Raw genomic sequence first — 12,327 nt, forward strand, 5'->3', positions numbered from 1 at the left:
GTCAACTAAGGCCACACAAAGACATAATAAAACTTTGGGTGGTACAAAAAAACAACATCAACCGAATCCCCCTTTGGGTGCTGCAAAGACTTCTGTCAGCACCCCTGCTGCTTCTATAAATATATGTGATGAAATTATAAATAATGATACGGCCGTAATGACCAATGAGCCATCACTTAATAAAGTTTTGCCGTGCAATTCTCCACCTCCCGAAACTGCTCCCAAGATGGCACCTAATTCCTCATCTAATTATGACCCTTTGAATGAGCGGTACACTTGTTAACAGCTAAATCTGATAATACGTGAATAAGACAACCCTCTCCTGTTGTACAAACGACATTGACAGCACACTGTGGCGTAATCTCTTCAGGTGCCGTCAAGTTACCTTCTTCTGTCATTTCTACACCAGGCGCTAATGATCGATTAAGCTCATTAAAAGCAGCTGTAGACTCTTATCTACTTAATAGAATTTCTGAGGTATTGCCCGAAGCATCAAACGTAATTAATCAGCCTTCTCATACACTTAACACTCAACATAACACTGAAAATGAAATTCCACTTCTTAAAACCCGAACAGACGCCTGCATAAAACCATTTCTTTGTAATAGCCATCGCAATCAAGATCTTCCAAAACAAAACATCAGGAAGAATTCGGAATCGTGTAGTGGTGGCACCAAACCTCGTACGAATGATGCCAGTGCTGCACTGTCAAAGAAATTCAATTTGTTCCACAGTCTGATTCTGAAGTGTCGAGATGGGCCGTTCCCAAAGTACGACTTATGCCGTGCTAGTGTCCTTAACATTTTTGGGGACATAGAAGGACTGGATGCCATATCTTCCACTGACTTGGATCAAATTGAGTTTCTTTGTGATAAGAATCTATCCATTGTTAGACTATGGATAAAGTCTGGAATTGTTCGTAACACCTTATGGAATGCTAGAATGGATTTATTCAATCTTGGCTTTCTATTAGCACAAGATCCAGCACGTCAGCAAACCAAGAAGGTTGATATCAATGAGGTACCGCCACTGAACCCTTGTGCGTCTGCAATTTTTGCACTCAAGAATCATTTCCTTACTCCTGGTTTCCTACTAACTCCCACTCATAACCACGAATAAGCACTTCCCTGACTGAAATTTCACTTGCTAGTTGGAATACGCGAGGTTCATCTCACCTGCAATGGACATTAAATAATCAATTGAATACATATGATATAGTAGCCTTACAAGAAACGTGGCTAGTAAACCCCCCCACATGGGACGATCATGAGTTTAATCTTCTTCCAGCAGAACAAGGTGGTAAAGGTAGACCTACTGCTGGCCTGATAGTTGCTGTGAAAGCAAGCAAGGGCTTTAAAATCTCTCCCTAGCAAGCACCAAACAAATTCATGCAATTGGTAAAGATTTCATTTAACTCGCAGACATACGCTCTCATCAATCTCTATCGTAATCCGGTGGGTATCATCGATGATAGCTTTTATGCTGCTCTCTCGATTCTCTTTGAACTTATTTCTGCTCAAGGCAATATTTCTGGAATTTTATTAATGGGTGATTTGAATTTTTCTTGCTTTGCGTCGAATATAAGCACTAAGAATCGTGAGGGAACGAGGTGGATGTCCTTCATGGAAGATCTTGACCTAAAAATGGCAAATGGTGCGATCACAGGCGGCATACCTCCCATGAATACCTGGGAGAGAGGTACTTCAAAATCGACAATTGATTATATCTTCATGTCCAATAGCATCTTCATGAATACTAGCAAATTTGTTGTTGTAAAACAGACAGCTAGCGATCACCATCTCCTGGCGTTATTTTGGTCGGTCAACATTGAAAACCACTCCAAACCTGCACTTTGGTACAAACAGACTCTATCAGTCAACAATAGCAGAAATCGTTTTAAATGGTCCATTGATAAACTTTTAGCACTGAATGATGCCATTCTGAACAGTCAGAGGTTACACAAGGCTGATTCTTACATAGATGTTCTGACCTCTTTTGCGAATCTATTACCTGTTCATAATAAACCATTTAAGAGACATGTTCATGGGTTTGATCTAGCTCTCTGTGAGAGAAAAAAAGCTTATAGAAGAGAGATTAGAAATCTTCGGAAACTACCTGTGAATGTCCAGATTAAAGCTGTCAATATTGCTAGTTCTAGATACCGAAATTGGGTTCGGTCAAGGAAAGCTGCATTATATCAAATAGATAGTGAACATTTCCTTGTAGCTTGTTGTAATAAAAACTCCGCCTTGGTCTGGGAACTGCTGAATAAATGTAATACAGCACCCCAAGTTCACTTGCAACTTAATGGAGTATCTGAATATGTGTGGGTTACTCATTTTACAACACTGTATGACGAGTCTAAGATGAGCTATTACAATTATAACAGCAGTTCTGTGAAATGTTGGGACTTGCATTGTACACAATACATCATTCAAAATTTTATTAAGACATCATCCTCGTCAAGAGCGGCAGGCCTCGACGGGCTCACGAATTGGATGTTTAAACAGCATATAAACGAATGGGCGTTAATCTTGAACAATGCTTTTCACCACATCTTGCAAACCAAAATTATTCCAGAATCATGGCGTTCATCTGTGATTATTCCAATTTACAAAAAAGGTGACCGTATGGATGCTAAAAGTTATCGTCCAATTGCAATATTGGACGCTCCAGGAAAAATATTCTCTAGGTTGGTGCTTAGAGACTTTAATGCCTGGTCAACAACGGCAAGTCAACGGGATCCAGCACAAACTGGTTTTGTGGCTGGTTTGGGCACTGGTGTCAATTTAATTACCTTAAATGCCATAAGACTACAAGCACAGAACAAGAGACAACCCAGATATTTTGCATTTGTGGATCTTCATTCCGCCTTTGATTCAGTATCAAGACCAAAACTTATAGATAAATTAATCAAGGCAGGATGTCCTTCCACTCTTGTTGATACTATTTATGCTCTCCATTCAAAAACTAAGGTCTACATAAGATTAAATGCTGAGGGCCTCTTATCTTCCCCAATTTTCACGTATAGAGGGCTAAAACAGGGTTGCATTCTAGCGTCAGCCTTGTTTAATTTCTTTATTAATGATGTGCACTGGATCTTTGACAAAATTACAACTGATGCGCCCAAATTAAATGGTGTGAAAATTAGTGCTTTGTGGTACGCGGATGATCTTGTCTTAGTATCAAAAACACCTAGTGGCTTACGTAACCTTCTGTCAGCTCTTTGTTATTACTTTAAAGAAAATGAATTGGTAGTAAATACTGGTAAAACACAGATTGTCACGTTTATTCCCAAAGGTTCACGCAAGCACTTGTTAGAATTGCAAATCGAGGGAATCCCCATAAAGATGGTTCCAAATTATGTTTATTTGGGTCTTATTTTTGATGGTTGTCCTGCATTAGAATCGCAATTGAAAAAAATTAAACAGAAGTTAACTGTGGTGATTTGTCAAACACGGTTGATTGTCTCAAAATATGGTACATTTTCAATCAAGGCTGCCATTACATATTGGAACCAGAATGTTGTAGCAACTATCCTTTATGGTCTTGAAACGCAAATCATTCCCACAGGTTTCCTCAATTTATTAGAAGCCAAGTTTTGGCGTGCAATTTTACATCTGCCACAATGTATTCCTGGTGTGTTGTTGCGCTATGAATTAGGCTTAATTGCATTAATGGCCTTACATAATTTGGCGACTATGTGCCTTATTTCGTAAATGCTTGCTATCCATACGTGATAATTCTACATTATCATCTATTTCTAGTTATTTACTCAACTCATCAGAAACATTTCCAAAAAACTGGTCCACAAGTATTTTCAGAACTATGGTGAATGCTGATATATCACTTGATCTTCTTGTGTTCCATCCGGAACAAGCAAAGAAGAAAGTGTATATGATGGACTGGATTGACACTAGAGCTCAATGCTTAATGTACAAAGATTTTGATTCTGTAATATTTGGCCCTAAACGATACAGAGACACTGCATCCTATTTACGTTTGGCTCCATCTGCTGCTATTAGAACTGCTACCTTACGGTTGCGAATCAACATCTGGCCCACTCGTGAGGTTAAAGCAAGAAGGAAGCAAATTCCCTCGGATCTCAATTGGTGCAGGTTTTGTAAAAATGCCGCGATTGTCGAAACTTTGCAACATATAATATTGGACTGCCCGGCCCTCACGAGTTCAAAAAGTTCTCATTTTGTGAATCATTTTGGGTATTTTGCACAAATTGACCCGAGAAATAGATGGGCCGCCTTGGCAGCAACTGAATGCATGAGCATAAGAATTGCAACCATTCACTTTTTAAAGGCCTTGAATATGGAATGAAATTGGTGTTACATTGTCTATCCTTATAATGATGAATTTGTCTGTAAATATTTTATTTCATCATGAAAATATTTTGTCAATTTTGTCAATTCATGAATTTAACTGAATGATTTTTTTTTCTATTGTGAATTTGAATTATCTTTTACTGTTTATGATTACGAAATTTTTCTATGTATAAATTGAAAAAGTTGATGTAAATTCAACTATATTCAATAATTAAAAAAAAATTAAAAAAAAGATGTACTTGTTATGGTTCCTCATGTGTCCTGCTTACTGTCCCCCTCTCATCTGCTGTAGTCTCAGTTGACTGAGATGATGCAATTGACACCTGCCAACACTGTCTGCAACTTCACAGTACTCTGGTCAGCCATTCAGATCCATTCACTGGCCCTCATTACGACCCTGGCGGATTTTTTCCGCCATCGACGGACTTTCCGGCCATGGCGCAAAGTCCCTTTACGCCATGGCGGATGGCGGACTTACCGCCCCATTCCGAGGTCGGCGGGGCGGTAAGTCCCCATTGACCCATTTACCCTTCCCCATTCCCATTTCGGCCCCATAGGGCTCAATGGGAGTGGGGAAGGAGTTAATTACGCCACCGTAAAATACGGTGGCGTAATTAACACCAAGGTCCCAGAGCGCCATGGATTTTTCCGCCCGCAAAAAGCGGGCGGAAAAATGACCATGGCGCTCCAGAAACTCGTAGTTGGCGGTAAGGGGTCCGCGCAGCTAACGCTGGCGCAGACCCCTTAGCGCCAGGGTCGTAATGAGGGCCACTGCCTTCCTGCCATTCCCCAGGGGGTTGAGGGGGGTCACTGCATCCCGACAACCCAGTGCCAACACTTTGCACATGATGACTGCACTTGCCCTTACAGTGCCGTCATGTCACAAGATTGACATCACTATGTTTTGGGTTCTGTTGATATTTTAGGACGTACACATGTGCTGCACTGCACCCACGCACTTCTGAGCCATGTTTCACCCTTCAACATGCCTATTCATTTGTGTGATGTCAAAGTGACCTGGCATGCATGTATCCATGTGCCTCCCTTCACTGTATTTCAATGCACTTGCCTTGTTGCATCCTGTGACACATGTACTCTATTTGATATTTATTTTCTTGTAGTGCATGTTGACATGCATTTTACATGTGTCATAGACAGTTCTATTTGACTTACTGCTGCGGCTATTTGGGAATTGTGCCATGGCTATTCTACATGCCATCTCTTTGTTGACATCTGTCATTTTCGGCTAAGATCTATGCCTGCCAGAAGGTTGTGTGTGATGCAGGTGATATGCAACATGCAGTACATGTGTGGGTTCCACATTTGACATGCATCCATTTCTGCTTTCAGGGTCCCCTTCCATTTCATTGCCACTGCATGCATGCAGGAGTTTGTGTCATGTGTGACAAGGTTGCCTCATGTGTTGGCCCTCAATGTTGTGTTGTCTGTGTGTGTGGTAGGTGCTGCTGACATGTGTGCTCATGTTTTTTTTAAAATTTGGTTCCAGGTGACGATGCACCGGAAGCAGAGGAGGAGGAGATGGCAGACAGGGTGGAGTGCTTGGGTCAACAACCATGCACCAGTTGTGGTCGAGGGGTGGTAGGCCGCGAACATCCATTGGTGCTCCAGGCGATCCTGTCCAGGCCTGCCTCTGGATGTGGCTCTGAGGATCTCTGTGACTGTGATGTTGTATTGGATGCTCATTAATCCGTGCCGTCGACGGTGAGTGATTCTGCAGTGGATGCTGTTCTGTCCACCACACCTGCAGTGGGGGTTGAGCCTTCAAGGGGCCAGTCAGTGTTGGAATGTCTGCCTGTGGTGGTTACGGGTGAAGGGTTACACTCCACATCAGTTGCTCCTGTTCCTGGGGCAACAAATCGACAGAAGAATGCATTCCTGAAGCCACAGGCAGTGCCAGCACAGCAAGGACCACGTCTCCTTGGGCCCAACAGGTGTGGTGTCCAGCAACGCGGTGGTCGTGTGCCACCGGGGAACACTGGGTGGGAGAATGGCATGTATGCCATTGCTCAGCAACAGGGGGGAGCAATTGAGATGTTGGCTCAAGGCATGGAACGTGTGTCCGATTCCATTCTCTCCCCCCTGATAGGCAGGTGGAGCTCCAGCAGCAGGCAATGCAGTCCACATGCCGCTCACTCAGGCTGAGCACGGTGGTCTCCAACGGGGCCCGCTGGGCTGAACAGGTGACTGCGCTCAGCTATTGCTGCTGAGGGAGAGGCTCATAGAGAATCCCTGAGGGAACATAACACCTCCCTCAGAAGTAATCTGGCTGCACTCATTATGAGCCAGGGGACATGGGCAGAACAGAGGATGGAGTAGCTGGATCACACCATCTCGGATGAAATCCATGTAAGCCGGGAGGAGGTCCGTCTGTCATGTGAAGCTTCGCTGGCAGAGATCCGTGTTTCACGTGAGTCCTTGCAGGAGGAACTCTGTGTTACACATGAGGTGCTGCATGGTGACCTCTGTGCCATATTCCTGCCGAACCAGGCTCACCAGGCCCTCATGCTTGCTGATGTGGAGGGGCTTTCTGGGGTTATGCACGGTTAGGCACCTGTGACACACGCTGTTAGGCGATCCTCTGCACACCGATCCACTGCACACCAGAACACTGCTCACATTTCCCCAACACCTCCCTCCAGGGTTCGAGGCTCATGTGATTCCGTTTTCCCAAAGGACCGAAAGCTCCGTACCAGGTACGATTTACGGGCTCGATTGCAACCCTTCCTGCACTGGCAGTTGCCGTGGAGAACTTACAGCAGAAGAGGCGGCGTTACATCTCCACGCCGATCGTTCACTTGCTCACGTGATCCAGAGTGGCGTTCCTCACGTGACCTTGGTGGACGTCACATGACCCCGAAACGCTCAGTATATAAGGCTTGAGACACGGAACACTCATTGCTTCTCAGCTGTCTTCAGACCCTGTTTGGCGTTACGTTTTGCTCTACTGTTTACCTTGATCTCGGAACTCTATCTTGGACTCCTTCGGATACCCCTTTGTACCTTTGCTTGGAACTGTTTACCTGTTGCTGGATTTTGGATACGACCCTGACTTGCCTTTGGATCATCCCTTGGTACCTTGCTGAACTCCTACGTCATTTCCCTTTTGGGATTCATGTCACGCCTTCAGTCCTACAGGTGGCTTATCCTGCATCCACGCTTTTCTGCGGTTCTATTGTTCTAGGGACCGTCTCATCTGAGTCTCGAACCTCCCTCCTAGGTTTCCTGGGGTTTCCTAATACCAGATAGGTAAGACTATTCAGATCCTCTGGTTAACGTGATATATTGTAATTGCCTGGTACTTAAACTCGTTCTTTTTGACAGCAGCATCGGTGTTCCAGAGGTTCCGTGGATCCGGGAAGTAACATCTCCCACCTGTGGCCCCAAAGGTCGCACAGCGGGTTTCTTTTAGTTCCCCTGTGCGTCACTTGAGGACGGAGGTTTCAACGGTCTACACGACACTCAAGTCAGAACAGACTGAGAAGCCGTATAGTCGTGTTAGACAATGCAGGGATCCACGGAAGAACCCATAGCTGCTTTAGTTCAGGCGATTACAGTATTAAGGGCAGATATGGCTGCCGCGAATACGGTGATTCACCAAAGATTAGATTCCATACAGAGTGTTCAGCATTCTCTTCCTGCAGACCCTGAATTCGGGGATGCTAGCACTTCAACCACACCTCCTCCCTTGGCAAATACCCCAGCTCCAACTCCGGTGGTCCTCCCAACCCCATCCCCCCTGGCCGCTCCTGAACGTTATCAAGGTGACCCCAAGAAATTCAGGACTTTCATCAATCAGTGCAAATTACATTTCTTGTGCAGACATCTGGCCTTTCCTAATTCCACTGCTAAAGCCGCCTTTGCCCTTTCCCATTTGGCCGGGACTGCTGCCGCTTGGGCTAATCCTTTATTGTAGAATAATAGCCCGGTTCTTTATGATTTTGATTTGTTAGTTCTAGAAATGTCTCGAGTCTTTGATACCAGACACAAGGCACAGTCTAGGGATTTGGAGTTATTAGAACTAACTCAGGGCAGAGGGACTTTGATAGATTACATCACCCGGTTCAATCAATTGGTTGCCGAGACATCATGGCCAGAAAGCAAGCGGGCAGTTATCTTTTATAGGGGGTTGAGTAACGTAATGAAAGATGCTTTAGCAGTGATACCTTCCATGCCCACTCAGTATCAGTAACTAGTGGATCTTGCTCTGCAGGTAGATGCACGGCGATCAGAACGCAGAGCTGAGTTGGGGGTTTCTTCCCATCCTACAGTTGTCAGTACCCCTGCTTCCAGTACTGAAGAACCCATGCAAGTAGGAGGTTTACGTAGCCCTATTACAACATCTGAGAGAGAACGTAGAAGGGTGGATAATGCATGCTTTTATTGTGGCACCACAAGACATTATGTGAAGGAATGTCCTCGACGTCCCAAGAAGAGTCAGGTTTTTCAGACAGCACGACCTTAGATCCGGAGACCAGGTCGAGTGTTCAGTCTTTATCTCCGGGTACCCCTCTTACCTTTGCTCGTGTCCAGCCCATCTTTGTACAGGCCACTCTTTGTCCCTCTACAGGTATTTCTCATGCAGTCACGATCATCATTGACTCAGGTGCCACTGGGAACTACATAGACATTGTGTTAGCCCATTCCCACAATCTACCTTTAGTGGTAAAAACCCGACCTGAACCTGTTCAGGCTGTAGATGGCACTGCACTAGTCTCTGGTCCTGTTAGACACCAAACTGCACCTTTATTGTTGACCATACAAGACATTCACACAGAGACGTTAAGTTTTGACTTGATTACCACACCTAAATTCGGTATCATATTAGGAATACCGTGGTTACGTGAACACAATCCTCTGATTAATTGGCAGTCAGGCATGGTGCTCTTCGAGTCTGAGATTTGTCAGAACTATTGTCTTTCAACCCAGCAAGCAACCGATACTCCTTCTCAGGTCTTGGGAGCCCTAGCTCAACTCACGCTGAATGATGATGGATCAGAGGTAGTGAATTCCCATACCGTTGGGGGAGTGGTGTCAGGGATTCCATCTGAGTATAAAGCATTCGAATCAGTTTTCGATCGCGGTTCTTCTGAGGTACTTCCTCCACACAGACCATATGACTGCCCAATTGAATTAATCCCTGATTCCACCATTCCTTCGGGCAGGATTTATTCCTTGTCTCCCTCGGAAGAACAAGCATTGAAACAGTATGTACAGAACGCCCTACGATTAGGACACATCCGCCCCTCTACTTCACGAGCTGCAAGCCCTATATTTTTTGTACCTAAGAAGGAGGGGGATTTACGTCCTTGTGTGGATTATCAGCGTCTTAATGCTATCACGAAAAAGGATAGATATCCAATTCCGTTAATCACACCCCTTCTGGACCACTTATCTCATGCTTCTGTTTTCACCAAGCTGGATCTTCGCGGCGCATACAATCTAGTGCGCGTTCGCGCAGGCGATGAGTGAAAAACTGCTTTTTGTACCCGTTACGGCTTGTATGAATATCTAGTCATGCCCTTCGGCCTATGTAATGCCCCGGCAACATTCCAGCGTTTTATGAATGACATATTCAGGGACATTCTGGATGTTTACATGGTTGTTTATTTGGACGACATCTTGATCTTTTCACGTAATCTTGATGACCATGTAAAGCATGTTTGAGAAGTATTATCCCGTCTGAGGGAACATTCCCTATTTGCCAAACCCGAGAAATGTCAGTTCAATAAAACGTCTGTTGAGTTTCTGGGATTCCACATTACCCCTGGGGCTTTATCCATGAATGAATCCAAGGTTAAAGCAGTCCTAGATTGGCCCGTTCCTCAAACACTCAAGTCCTTGCAGGCCTTTTTGGGCTTTGCCAACTTCTATAGGCGTTTTATTTCCTCCTTTTCCACAATTGTTGCCCCACTCACGGCTCTGACCAGCCCTCAGGTACCCTATCGATGGCAGAGGGAATATCAGGAATCTTTTGATGCTTTGAAAACCGCTTTCACTACCGCACCGGTGCTCCAGCACCCCAATCCCGATCTTCCGTTCATAGTTGAGGCGGATGCCTCTTCTTTTGCTCTTGGTGCGGTATTGTCTCAGACATGTCCTACAACAGGCAAATTGCACCCTGTGGCATACCATTCCCGTAAGTTCTCCAATACTGAGACCCATTACACCGTAACAGAGAAGGAACTCCTGGCTGTCATGGACGCCTTTCGTGTCTGGCGCCATCATCTTCTGGGGGCTAAACATCCAATCACTGTATACTCAGATCATCGAAATCTACAGGATCTGGCCTCATTGAAGTGCATCAATAGCAGACAGGTCCGGTGGCATCTTTTCTTTTCCTCTTTTGATTTCCATATTATGCATCGTCCTGGAACCTCACATGGAAAAGCGGACGCCTTGTCACGTTCCACGGGTGGGGTTGAGTTGCCAACCTTCCCTGACACTGTTCTCGGAAAGAGTCATGTGATTTGTCTCTGCACTCCCTCTTTGTCATTGTTAGATTCTGTACGATCTTGGACTAGCAATCATTCCGACCAATTGCGGGATTGGGACCCCGTTTATTCTGATGGTTTGCCTTTTGTGCATGAACATCTGTTTCTTCCCACACCTGACACTCGCAACTTGGCCCTTGAGTGGTCTCATGATGCTCCCTTCAATGCCCATCCCGGTCAAGAGCGCACTTTGGATCTCCTAAAGCGCTGGTGTTGGTGGCCCTCTATGAAGCGCGATGTGGAATGCTATGTCAATTCATGCGCTGTTTGTGCTCAGGCTAAACATTGAAGAGGACGACCGGTTGGGCTGCTGCTTCCGCTTCCGGTACCTCCAAGACCTTGGCATACACTGACAATGGATTTCGTAACCGATCTCCCCAAGGTACGAGGTTTTGACACCATCTGGGTGGTGGTGGACACGTTTACAAAAATGGCTTCTTTTGTTCCTTGTAAGGGTATTCCTTTGGCCCCGGTCTTGGCAGACTTGTTTTTTGAGCACGTGTTCGTGTTATTTGGACTTCCTTCGGTCATTGTATCCGATCGAGGGTCACAGTTCACCTCTCGTTTTTGGAGGTCATTAACTAAATTACTGGGCATAGATACCAGGTATTCTTCGGCCTATCATCCTGAGACTGATGGGCAGACCGAAAGGACGAATCAATCTATGGAGCAGTATCTTCGGTGTCTTATATTGCAACAGCAGACCTCCTGGTTGACCGCTTTACGGCCTTCTGAGTTCGCATACAATAACGCGGCTCATTCTGATACAGGGTTTTCTCCATTCTACGCCCTCTACAGTCAACACCCCAAGGTCTTGCCTATCCCTGATGCTTTTGTTTCTTCGAATCCTGCGGCCACGGCTTGTCTTAGGGATCTGTCTGCTGTTCATGCTAGTACTGTGGTCCATCTTACTGAAGCAAAGGCTTTTATGAAGGCTCGTGTTGACGGCAAGCGTCTGGCCGCTCCTCCCCTGGTGGTGGGTTCTAGGGTGTGGTTGTCTTCACGTCACCTTCGCCTAGTGGGTTGCTGGAAACTGCTACCTCGTTTCGTTGGCCCATATGTGATCTCTCAGGTTGTGAATCCGGTGGCTTTTCGTCTGGTTCTTCCAAGTTCTTGGCGTATCTATCCTGTATTTCATGTCTCTCTCCTCAAGCCTTGTCCTGATTCTTCCCGCCTCCGGGCCCCTGTTGCTCCGGTGTCCCTGGCCTCTCCTGATGTTTTTGAAGTGTCGGCCATTTTGGGTTCCCGTTGGTTTAGGGGTAGGCTCCAGTATTTAGTGGATTGGAAGGGCTACGGACCGGTGGAGCGTTCTTGGGTTTCCGCCTTGGATATTGACGCTCCTCGGTTGGTGGCTCGCTTCCATAGGGATCACCCGTCCTGCCCACGGGGTCGTGGGCCGTTGGGGGGGGCTATGTTAGGCGATCCTCTGCACACCGATCCACTGCACACCAGAACACTGCTCACATTTCCCCAAGACC

Source organism: Ambystoma mexicanum, chromosome 12 (genome assembly GCF_040938575.1).
Source record: "Ambystoma mexicanum isolate Mex_15411 chromosome 12, UKY_AmexF1_1, whole genome shotgun sequence".
Lineage (NCBI taxonomy): Eukaryota > Metazoa > Chordata > Amphibia > Caudata > Ambystomatidae > Ambystoma > Ambystoma mexicanum.